Below are 10,204 nucleotides of genomic sequence, written 5' to 3'. Positions count from 1 at the left end.
TCTCAGATAAACCTTACATAGATTTCTTGATCTGGTATGTATAATTTGTCAGTAGGTTGTTGGACTAATATGGTTCCCTCTGGTTTTTAAAACTAGCTAGGCATTATTTATCTCTTGCAATGTCTAACCCCTCCATCATGGTTTCCCCAATTAAAGTGCCCCTATTTTCCCCCTTTCTCCCTTAATAATACCCTTCTCCAATGGTCCTACCTCTCATAAGCCCCTTCTTTCCCTTTATCCCCTAGGTTCCTTGTATACCCTTCCCTCCCTCCTCCCTTCAATTAACCCAATTTTTATTCATATTTCCCTTATTAATGCCTGTTTCCTACTGTTCTTCTCTTTCAGGTTCTTTTCCCTTACCTCCCTGGTTCCTTTCCTTTATCCTGGTCCCTGTACTTATGTCTGGATACATTTTCACTTATCAGGATTTGGTTCTGGGATCCACATATGAGGGAGAACATATGTTGATTATTTTTCTAAGTCTGTGTTACTTCACTTAGTATATCAGTTTCTAATTCCAACCATTTACCTGCAAATTTCATGATTTCATCTTTCTTTACTGCTGAGTAAAACTCCATCATCGTATAAATGAACCACATTTTCATGATCCACTCATCAACTGAGGGACACTTAGGTTGATTCTATCTCTTAGCTATTGTGAAAAGAGCAGCAACAAAACATGGATATAAAAGTGTCTCTGCAATAATATGAATTCTTTGGGTATATGCCAAGGAGTGTGTAAGTGGGTCAAATGGTAGGTTCATTTGTAGATATTTAAGAGTCCTCCACACTGCTTTCCATAGGGGTTGAACAAGTTTGCAGCCCCACCAGCAGTGGATGAGTGTTCCCCTTTCCCCACATCCTCTCCAAAATTTGGTATCATTTGTTCTCTTGATCTTAACCAGTCTGACAGGGGTAAGATGAAATTTTAAAGTGGTTTTAATTTGCATTTCCCTAATTATTAGGGATGTTGAAGATCTTTTAAGATGCTTCATAGCCATCTTTATTTTTTCATTTGCGAACTCACTGTTCATCTCTTTAGCCCAACTTTTAAGTGGGTTACTTCTTGTCTTGATTCTCTGTTTTTTTAGTTCGTTATATATTCTGGATGTTAATTCTCTGTCAGATGTGTCACTGATAAAGATTTCCTCCCAGTCTGTGGGTTTTCTCTTCACTTCCCTGGTTGCCTCCTTTGATGTACAGAATCTTTTTAGTTTAAAGAGGTCCCATTTGTTGATTCTTGACATTGTTTCCTGAGCAATTGTTGTCCAATTTAGAAAATACTTTTCTACATCTATATCTTGTAGGTTTTTCCCAATGTTTTCTTCTAATGGTTTCAGAGTTTCAGGCTTTAAATTGAGGTCATTGAGCCATTTGGAATTGACTTTTGTGCAAGGGGAAAGGGTTTACTTTCATTCTTCTACAAGTGGAGATCCGGTTTTTCCAGCACCATTTGCTGAACATGCTCTTTCCTCCAGTGAATGTTCTTGGCCCCTTTGTCAAATATCAGGTGACTGAAATTGCATGTACTCAAATTTGAGTTCCATTGATCTATGTACTCAAATTGCATGTACTCAAATTGTAGTTACATTGATCTATGCGTCTATTTTTGTGCCAGTACCATATTTTTTTATGACTATAACTCTGTAATACATCTTAAAATCTGGTAAAGTAATCCCCCAGTGATTGCTCTTATTGCTCAGCATTGCTTTGGCTATCTAAGGTCTTTTAGGCTTCCATATGAATCTTTGGATTTTTTTTCCAATTCTGTGAAAAATGTCATGGGGATTTTGATTGGCATTCCATTGAATCTATAAATGGCTTTTGGTAGGATGGTCATTTTTACAATAATAGTTCTTCGAATCCGTGAGCATTAGAGGTTCTTCCATCTTCTGAAGCCGTCCTCAATTTCTTTCTTTAAAGATTTAAATTTTGTTGTAGAGTTCTTTAATGCCTTTCATCAGGTTTAATCTGGGATATTTTATTTTTTTGTAGCTATTGTGAAGAGGAGTGTTTCTATGTGCTCGTTCTCTGATTGCTTATTATTTGTATATAGAAAGGCTAAAGATATTTGTTGGTTAATTTTGTAACCTGCCACTTTACTGAACATGTTAATAATTTCTAGGAGTCTTCTGGTAGAATTTTGGCATCTCTTAGATATATCATATCATCTGCAAAAAGGGATAATTTGACCTCTTCTTTTCCAATTATTACTCTTTTAATTTCCTGCTCTTATTGCTCTTGCAAGAGTTTCAAGCAGCATGTTAAAAAGAAGTGGAGATAGTGGACAGCCTTGTCTGGTTCCTGATTTAAATGGGAATGCTTCCAGTTTTTCTCCATTTAGAATGATTTTGGCCATGGGTTTGTTGTATATGGCTTTAATTATGTTGAGTTATGCTCCCTCCAGTCCTGTTCCCTCTAAGACTTTGAACATAAAAGCATGTTGAATTTTATCAAAGTCCATCTCTGCATCTATTGAAATGACCATGTGGTTCTTGTCTTTGAGCCCATTTATATGGTTTTGGATGTTTGTTGACTTATGTATATTGAACCATCCCTGCATCTCTGGGATAAAGCTGACTTGATCATGGTGGATGATTTTTTTGATGTGTGTCTGTATGTAGTCTGCAAGTACTTTGTTGAGAATTTTTGCATCTATGTTCATTTAGGATATGGGTCTATAGTTTACTTTTTTGGTTGCATTTTTACCTGGCTTTGGTATAAGAGTGATGCTGGTGTCATAGAAGGAATTTGGAAGTTCTCCCTCCATTTCTATCTTTTTGAATAAATTAAGTAGTATTGGATGTAGATCTTCTTTAAAGGTCTGATGGAATTCTGCTGTAAATCCATCTGATCCTTGGCTTTTTTTAGTCAGGAGGTTTTGTATTACTGTTTCAATTTCTTTTTGTGTTATGGGTCTGTTTAAGCTGTTAATCTCTTCTTGGTTTAGTTTTGGTGGTTCCCATGCCTTTAGATATCCATTTCTTTTAGGTTTTCAAATTTAGTAGCATACAGATTTTTAAAGCATTCCCTTATAATGTTCTATATCTTTCTGGTGTCTGTTGTGTTGTTTCCCCTTTCATCTCTGGTTTTGTTGATTTGGAGGTGCTTTTTCTTTCATTTAGTTAACTGGGCTAGTGGTCTGTCAATCTTATTTATCTTTTGTTGTTGCTTTTCAAGTGTCTTGAGTTGCAATGTTAAGTCATTTATTTGATTTCCTTCTGATTTTTTAATGTAGGAACTTAGAGCTACGAACTTCCCTCTAAGGACAGCTTTCAGCTTGTCCCAGATTTTTTGTTCTTTTATATTGTCCTTTCCATTTAGTTCCAGGAATACTTTTATTTCTTTCTTAATTTTTCTTTTGACCCATTCATCCTTCAGGAGTGTGTTGTTTAATCTCCATGTGTTCATGTGTTGACTAGTGCTTCTTCTGATGTTGATTGTGAGCTTTATTGCATCATGGTCTAATAGAATGCATGGAATTATTTCAATCCTTTTGTATTTGTTGAGATTTATTTTATTCCCCAGTATATCGTTGATTTTGGTGCATGTTCCATGGAGTGCTGAGTAGAAAGTATGTCCTTTCGTGCTTGGGTGGAATACTCAGTAGATGTCTGTTAGGTCCATTTTATGTATGGTATTGTTTAATTCAGATCTCTCTCTGTTAACTCTCCGTCCTGTTGACCTATCTAATGGAGACAGTGGGTTATTGAATTCTCCTACTATTAATGAGGTGGGATTAATCTGGGTCTTAAAGTCCTGTACTATTGTTTTTACAAAGTTGGGTGCACCATTGTTTGGTGAATATATGTTCATGATTGTAATATCTTCTTGGATTATTGTTAATTTGATCAGAATGAAGTGGCCCTCTTTATCTCTTCTGATTAGTTTTAGTTTAAAGTCTATTTTGTCAGATTTTAGAATCGCTATGCCTGCTTTTTTCTTAGTATCATTTGCTTGGTATATTTTTTTCCGTCCTTCCACCTTAACATAGTCCCTGTCCTTGAAAGTGAGATGAGTTTCTTGAAGACAACAAAAATATGGATTTTTTTCTTAATCCATTCACCTAGTGTGTGTCTTTTGACTGGGGAGTTCAGTCCATTAATATTTAAAGTTATTAATGAAATATGTGTATTGAATCCTGTCATTTTATTTCTGTTTACATTCTTGATATAGCTGTACTTTTCCACAATTATACCTTCATTGAATTCGTTTGGGCAACCCCTTGGGTATAGTCACTCCTTTCTTCTGCTCTTTGTACTGCTTCCACAACTCCCTAAAGGGCTGGTTTTGTGGACATGAATTCCTTCCGCCTATTTATGTCATGGAAGAATTTTCTTTCCCTTTGACTATAATAGACATTTTGGCTGGGTATAGTGATCTGGATTGGCATCTGTGGTCATTTACAATTGGAAATACTTTGGTCCAGGCTCTTCTGGCTTTCACAGTTTGCACTGAAAAGTCAGCTGTGATCCTAATTGGTTTTCCATTATATGTGACTTGTTGTTTCTCTTTTGCAGCTTTCAGTATTGCCTCTTTGTTCTGTAAAGTTAGTGTTTTTACTATGATGTGCCATGGGGAGTTTCTTTTTTGGTTCTGTCTGTTTGATGTTTTGTATGCTTCTTTTATTTGTATGGGCATGACTTTCTTTAATTTTGGGGAATTTTCTTCTATGTTTGTGTTGAAGGTCTGGTCCATGCTATTATCTTGGGATTCTTCTCCTTCCTATATGCCTGTGATTCATAAGTTTGGCCCCTATTTGGTGTCACACAAATCCTGCATATTCTATACTTGTGCTTTCTTAAATTTTTCATAATCTTTGTTTGAGTGGTCTAGTTCGTCCACTTTATCTTCCAGTCTTCATACTCTGTTTTCCATTTCATTCATCCTATTGGTGAGGATTTCTCCCATTGTTTCTAATTGGCTTACTGAGTGTATCACTTCCTTTTTCATTTCAGCCTGAGTAGTCTTCAATATTTCTAGTTCTTTTTAAAATTCATTCAGAAGTTTATCCCTATCTTCCTTCATTTCTTTGAGTTCTTTGTCTGTTCTTTAAATTCACTGAATTCTTTTATCATATTTATAATTGTTCTTTTCAGTTCCATGTCTTGCATTATCTCTAGGGGGTTCACATTGTACTCCTCTAGATGACTATTGGTTGTTGGTAGGGATATGTTATTTTGCTTTTTCATGTTCTTTTTTCTCTGTGATTTTGACATGTGAATTTCTTTTGTAGTTTCTAATTCTTGTATGAGACTCAAGGCTTCAAGTTTAGGTCTGCTTCTTTTTGTAAACTTTATGTGCCTTTGTGGTTTAGTCTTTGAGCATGAAAAACTGGTTCATCTAAGCTTCTGGTTCTCTCTTTTGATTTTATATTGGAGTGGCCAGATTGCTTTTGTCTTCAGTTGTTCCCACAAGGGCCCAAGTCAGATGAGGATCAGATGCTCTCAGGCTTTCTTCTAAATTCTGTATCTCTCCAGGAAAGATTTTGGCCTCAGTAATTTAGAGGTTGGACTGGCCTGGGAGCAGGGCCCAGCAAAGACACTGGTCTAGGGCAGCTGGTGGCCATGTCACCGAGAGATGCAAAGGGAGATGGTGGCTGGAAGAGGCCCCATGGGCTCCTGGGGACTGCAGTGAGGAACTGGGTTGGTCTGGATGTAAAGGATCAAGAAGCAGAAAGGTCAGCCCAGGTGCCCAGGGAAGAGGCTAGCAGGTCGTGCAGCCCAGGGAAGCAGAGTGAGGTGAGGGCAGGACCAGGCCCAGAGGGCTCCATGCAAAGAGACTTGTGGGTTGTGCAGCCCAGAGAAGCAGAGGGAGGTGAGGATGTGACCAGGCCCAGAGGGCTCCTGCGACTACAGGAAAGAGCTGGGTTGGTGGATGCAAAGGATCAGGAAGCAGTTTGTTCCCCTGGTGTCTGGGACTCCAAAACAAGAAATGGGACAGTACCCAGGCTAGGAGGAGAGAAGGGTGGGGGAGATGGGTGAATGAGCCTCAGGGAGTCAAGGCAGAGAGAGCTTGATCGACTTACCCAGGAGAGAGGCCGGCAGGTAGTCCAGGGAAGCAGAAGGAGGAGAGGGCGAGACCAGGCCCACAGGTCTCCCCGGGACCTGGAGAAGGAACTGTGTCCATCTGGATGCAAGGGATCATGAAGCAGTGGTGGTCCCGGGCCAAGATATCTGCCCTGATGTCCAGGAAAGAGGCTGGCTGGCAGTGCAGCCCAGGGAAGAAGAGGGAGGTGAGGGCAGGACCAGGTCCAGAGGGCTACTGGGGACCATAAGAAGGACCTAGGTTGGTGTGGATGCAAAGGATCAGGAAGCAGTGGTGGTTCTCCAGTGTCTGGGCCTCCAAGACAACGAATGGGACTGGACCCAGGCTAGGAGGAGAGATGGTGGGAGAGATGGGAGGGTGAATGAGGCTCAATAAATAAAATATGTAAAAAAATAAAATAAAAGTCAGTATATTCTCTGCTCACGTGAATAAAATAGTAATTTTGATCCTTCAAACTTGGAATGTATATTGCATGCAGAAAATCTTAGATTCAGAGTTCATGGAAGAAAGTGTACCAATTTTAATTTTTATTGAAATAAATTCATTCTCACAGTATGTAATGTTTAAAATTAGGCAGATTCAACTGAGCTTTTAAAGAACAATGTCAAAATATCTTTTAAGCCACTTTCAAAAATTTTAAGATTGAGGAACTTAAAGAGAAGTTAAATTAGTCAGAATGATTATCTTCTGACAGTTCTGGGAGAGTAAGAGTTATATCCTGTCAAAGACAATATAGATTAAATAAGAAAATTAGTCAAATATGAAGACATTATATTATTTAAGACTAATTTGCATAGTTCATTAATGAGGCTTGACAGTCAGTGAGATCAGGAAGTGTACATATGTTATAGATATTCAAAATATTTTTAATGAGTCTGTCTCTTTTAAGGTTCTGTGATATGTTTGATACAAATCTAAATCACTGGCATTGTAATTTCTTAACAGTATGCATTGCTAATTTTAGATGAATAAAAAAATATCATGTATAAATATAGCCTTGTGATCAACAATTTCAGATTGGCATAGTTTCTTCTCTTGTTTTAAAATTCAAATGCTGTCTTCTTATGGGCGTCAATTTTAACACCAATTACTTAATTTTCTGTGTTTGTCACTCAATTTTTTTCTGGAAAATATTGTATAAGTTGGGCATGGTAGCATAGGCTCTTAATCCCAGCCCTCAGGAGGCAGAGGCAAGTGGATCTCTGTGAGGTCACACCCAGCCTGTTGCTCATAGTGACTTCTAGGTGAGTTTTTAAGCTTAACTTCTAACTAGCCCTTGCGATTTAGATTACTTGTTCCTCTGAAAATTTCCTACCTACTTTATTAAAGATGACATAATCAAATTTTATTTTCTGAAAGTTTGAATGTCATACATCCAGAGAATATGAAAACCAGCTCTCATGCTTATTCACCTCTGCTCATTAGGTAGCAGACAGTACTCAGGGAACAAGTTTCCTCTCAACCGTCTATGCCCATCTCATGCCACTGCCAAGTCCAGAGTTGTACCTCAATCTGTTAGCTGTGCACCACATGTTGAAGGCCTCCCTCCCATTCGTCAGAGTTCTCCCTTCCATTATTCTATGAAAGCAAGGAAGAAAGAACCAAACAAAGCACCACCACCAACAACAGCAAAAGATGAGGAGAAAGTAACACAATTAACCTCTGAGGAAAATCCAGTGTCAGGATAATAACTGTAGGAAGACACAGGCCATGATACTGTCATCTTATGATGCAAAGAAGATGACAAAAAGTATTTCAGTGCCATAATATGAAGCAAACATAAGATTTATTTTATTATGAATAGAAACAGAAAATGTAGTTTCAAAGTTTTGAATCCTGCAATGAATATAATTTTGAAGCATTTTGTAAACATCGATCTAATACTAGTACTTTGCTACACATTTTTGTGAACTTATCTCAAAGTAAGATTATATATTAGGAGACTAATTTATTGAGAGTGAAGTAGATGCGTTAGGACAAGTAGGATCTCAATGGAAAGTGAAAGGGAGAAGAGTCACAGGATAAATTGGATGGAAGTTGGGATGGACACAGGACTTTCAGGAGAATGGTAAGGAGATCAATGTGCCAGACAAATATGAGGGGGAGTGGAAAGTGGTACCAATCACTACAATTTTAAGTGCTTATAGAACATTCAAAATGGAAAAAAAGATTCATAGAAAAATTTAGCCTAGTTATTAAAGAGTGATTTTTTTGAAACACTAAGTATTTTACTTCATTAGAACTTAGCCGTAGGTGATTCTCTCTTAAAGAAGTCCACACTCATGACATTATTTTATTCCAGAATACCTCATTTTTTTTCTCTTAGCACTCTTTTTATTTATTTAGTAACTACATAATTAGAAGAAGCATTTCATTACAGCATTAACATATTCAACAATAGTTTCCAGAGCAAAGATAGATATGTCTCTTTCAAAATTGGCTGTAAATTTTTAGTTCACAGTTAAACTAATAGTTACACAATATTAAACAGTATAAATGCTATGTAAGACATGAAATTGAATGAGGTTTTAACCTTTAAAAAAATCTCTATTTCATTTAAAATTATACTGTCTCATACAGAAACATCTAAGTGCTAAGTAATCTAAGTGCTACCAACACCTAGATGTTTACACATGTGTCTCTAATCTCTATGTATCTGATTATTACTAGTCTTGGTAGGTTACTTTCTGAGATCCTTGGCATCTGAGCATGGATATAAAATCATCAGGTAGATTTCAGTGATAATGTTTTCACCTCTACTAACATGAACCAAATTTTTATGCTTCTTCCTCAAATATAACTCATTTTTTCATTTGTTGGGTTTTTGTTTGTATTTCATACAGAACATCCCAAACAATCGAATTCATCTATATACCCATATCCCAAATGGTACCCTCGCATAGTCCCCCCACCTGCCACACCACTGGAGCCCATACACTCTGTAATCCCAGTTTCTCTCCAATGTGTTGGCACCCTAGCCGTTCCCTGGTGCTTCTCCATCCACAGAATTTAGAGTTCCTAGTTTTAGGAAGATCAGGTCATCTAGCAGCAATCGGTTGCCAATATTCCTTTAGATAAGACTGGGGTCTGCTGTTCATTTTCCCAGTTTTATACTGGTTTACTGTCTGGGAGTCTCTTGGGCCACTTTGGCCAACAACTATCTCCTTTCTGGCATTGTTTCTTGTTATGTAGCATTTAGCTACACACATGGACTCTTAAAGAATTATATTGATCTCTTTAATCTTTGGTCATACTATCCTTTTGGGTGTTTAAGACCATAAAACTGACCCAGATAAACAAATTTATTTTTACTCTTAAGGTGATTTGAGGATCTGTTCCTCAGGGGTCACTTGGACATGGAAGGAGCCCCTGGCTCTTTTCTTTTACCTGTTCTGCCTCTGTGAAGATAAGTCAAATACTCATGGCTGGCTTCACTTGGAAGCATGGAGGAAATGTTCCATATGTGTGGACCCTCCTCTTTGTAGACTGGACACTGGTTCAAGTCCATTTGGTGGGGTCTCCATGGCCTCCTTGCTCAAGAGGACAGGTGACTCACCACAGTTGCAGGACATTTTGAGAGATGCTCACAGTCCCCTGGAACATAGTGGACCTAGGAGGGCAAGAAGCAAAAATTGTCCTTTATGTCCCTCTGACCAGATTATTATAGGCCTCAAAGTATGTCTGTTAAACATCCAAGAAGGTTAGTTTCACCAGCCTGGTATTTTAATTACCTTGTGCTATGTAGATAAAGGTTGGGAAATACCAAACATTCTCAGATAAACCTTGCCTAGACATATATTGTATTCCTTGAGCTAGTTGTATGTATAATTTGTCAGTACGTTGTTTGATTAACATGGTTCCCTCTTTTTTTTTTTTTTTAACTAGCTAAGCATTATTTATGTCTTGCATTGTCTAACCCTTCCACCATGGTTTCCCCATTTAACATGCCCCTATATTCCCATTTCTCCCATATTATTACCCTTCTCCTATGGTCCCACCTCTCTTGAGCTCCTACTTTCTCTTGATCCCCTAGGCTCATTGTATAATCTCCCCCCCTCCCCTTAAAATAACCCCCTTTTTTAATACTGACAATGGATTGCCATAGATGAGGAACAGCTGACCCTCCTGGAACAGGGACCTCTGGCTGACTAGATTT

Source organism: Nannospalax galili, unplaced genomic scaffold (genome assembly GCF_000622305.1).
Source record: "Nannospalax galili isolate Female #2095 unplaced genomic scaffold, S.galili_v1.0 scaffold96, whole genome shotgun sequence".
In the NCBI taxonomy this organism is placed as follows: Eukaryota; Metazoa; Chordata; class Mammalia; order Rodentia; family Spalacidae; genus Nannospalax; species Nannospalax galili.
Note: the sequence above shows the minus strand (reverse complement) of the source record.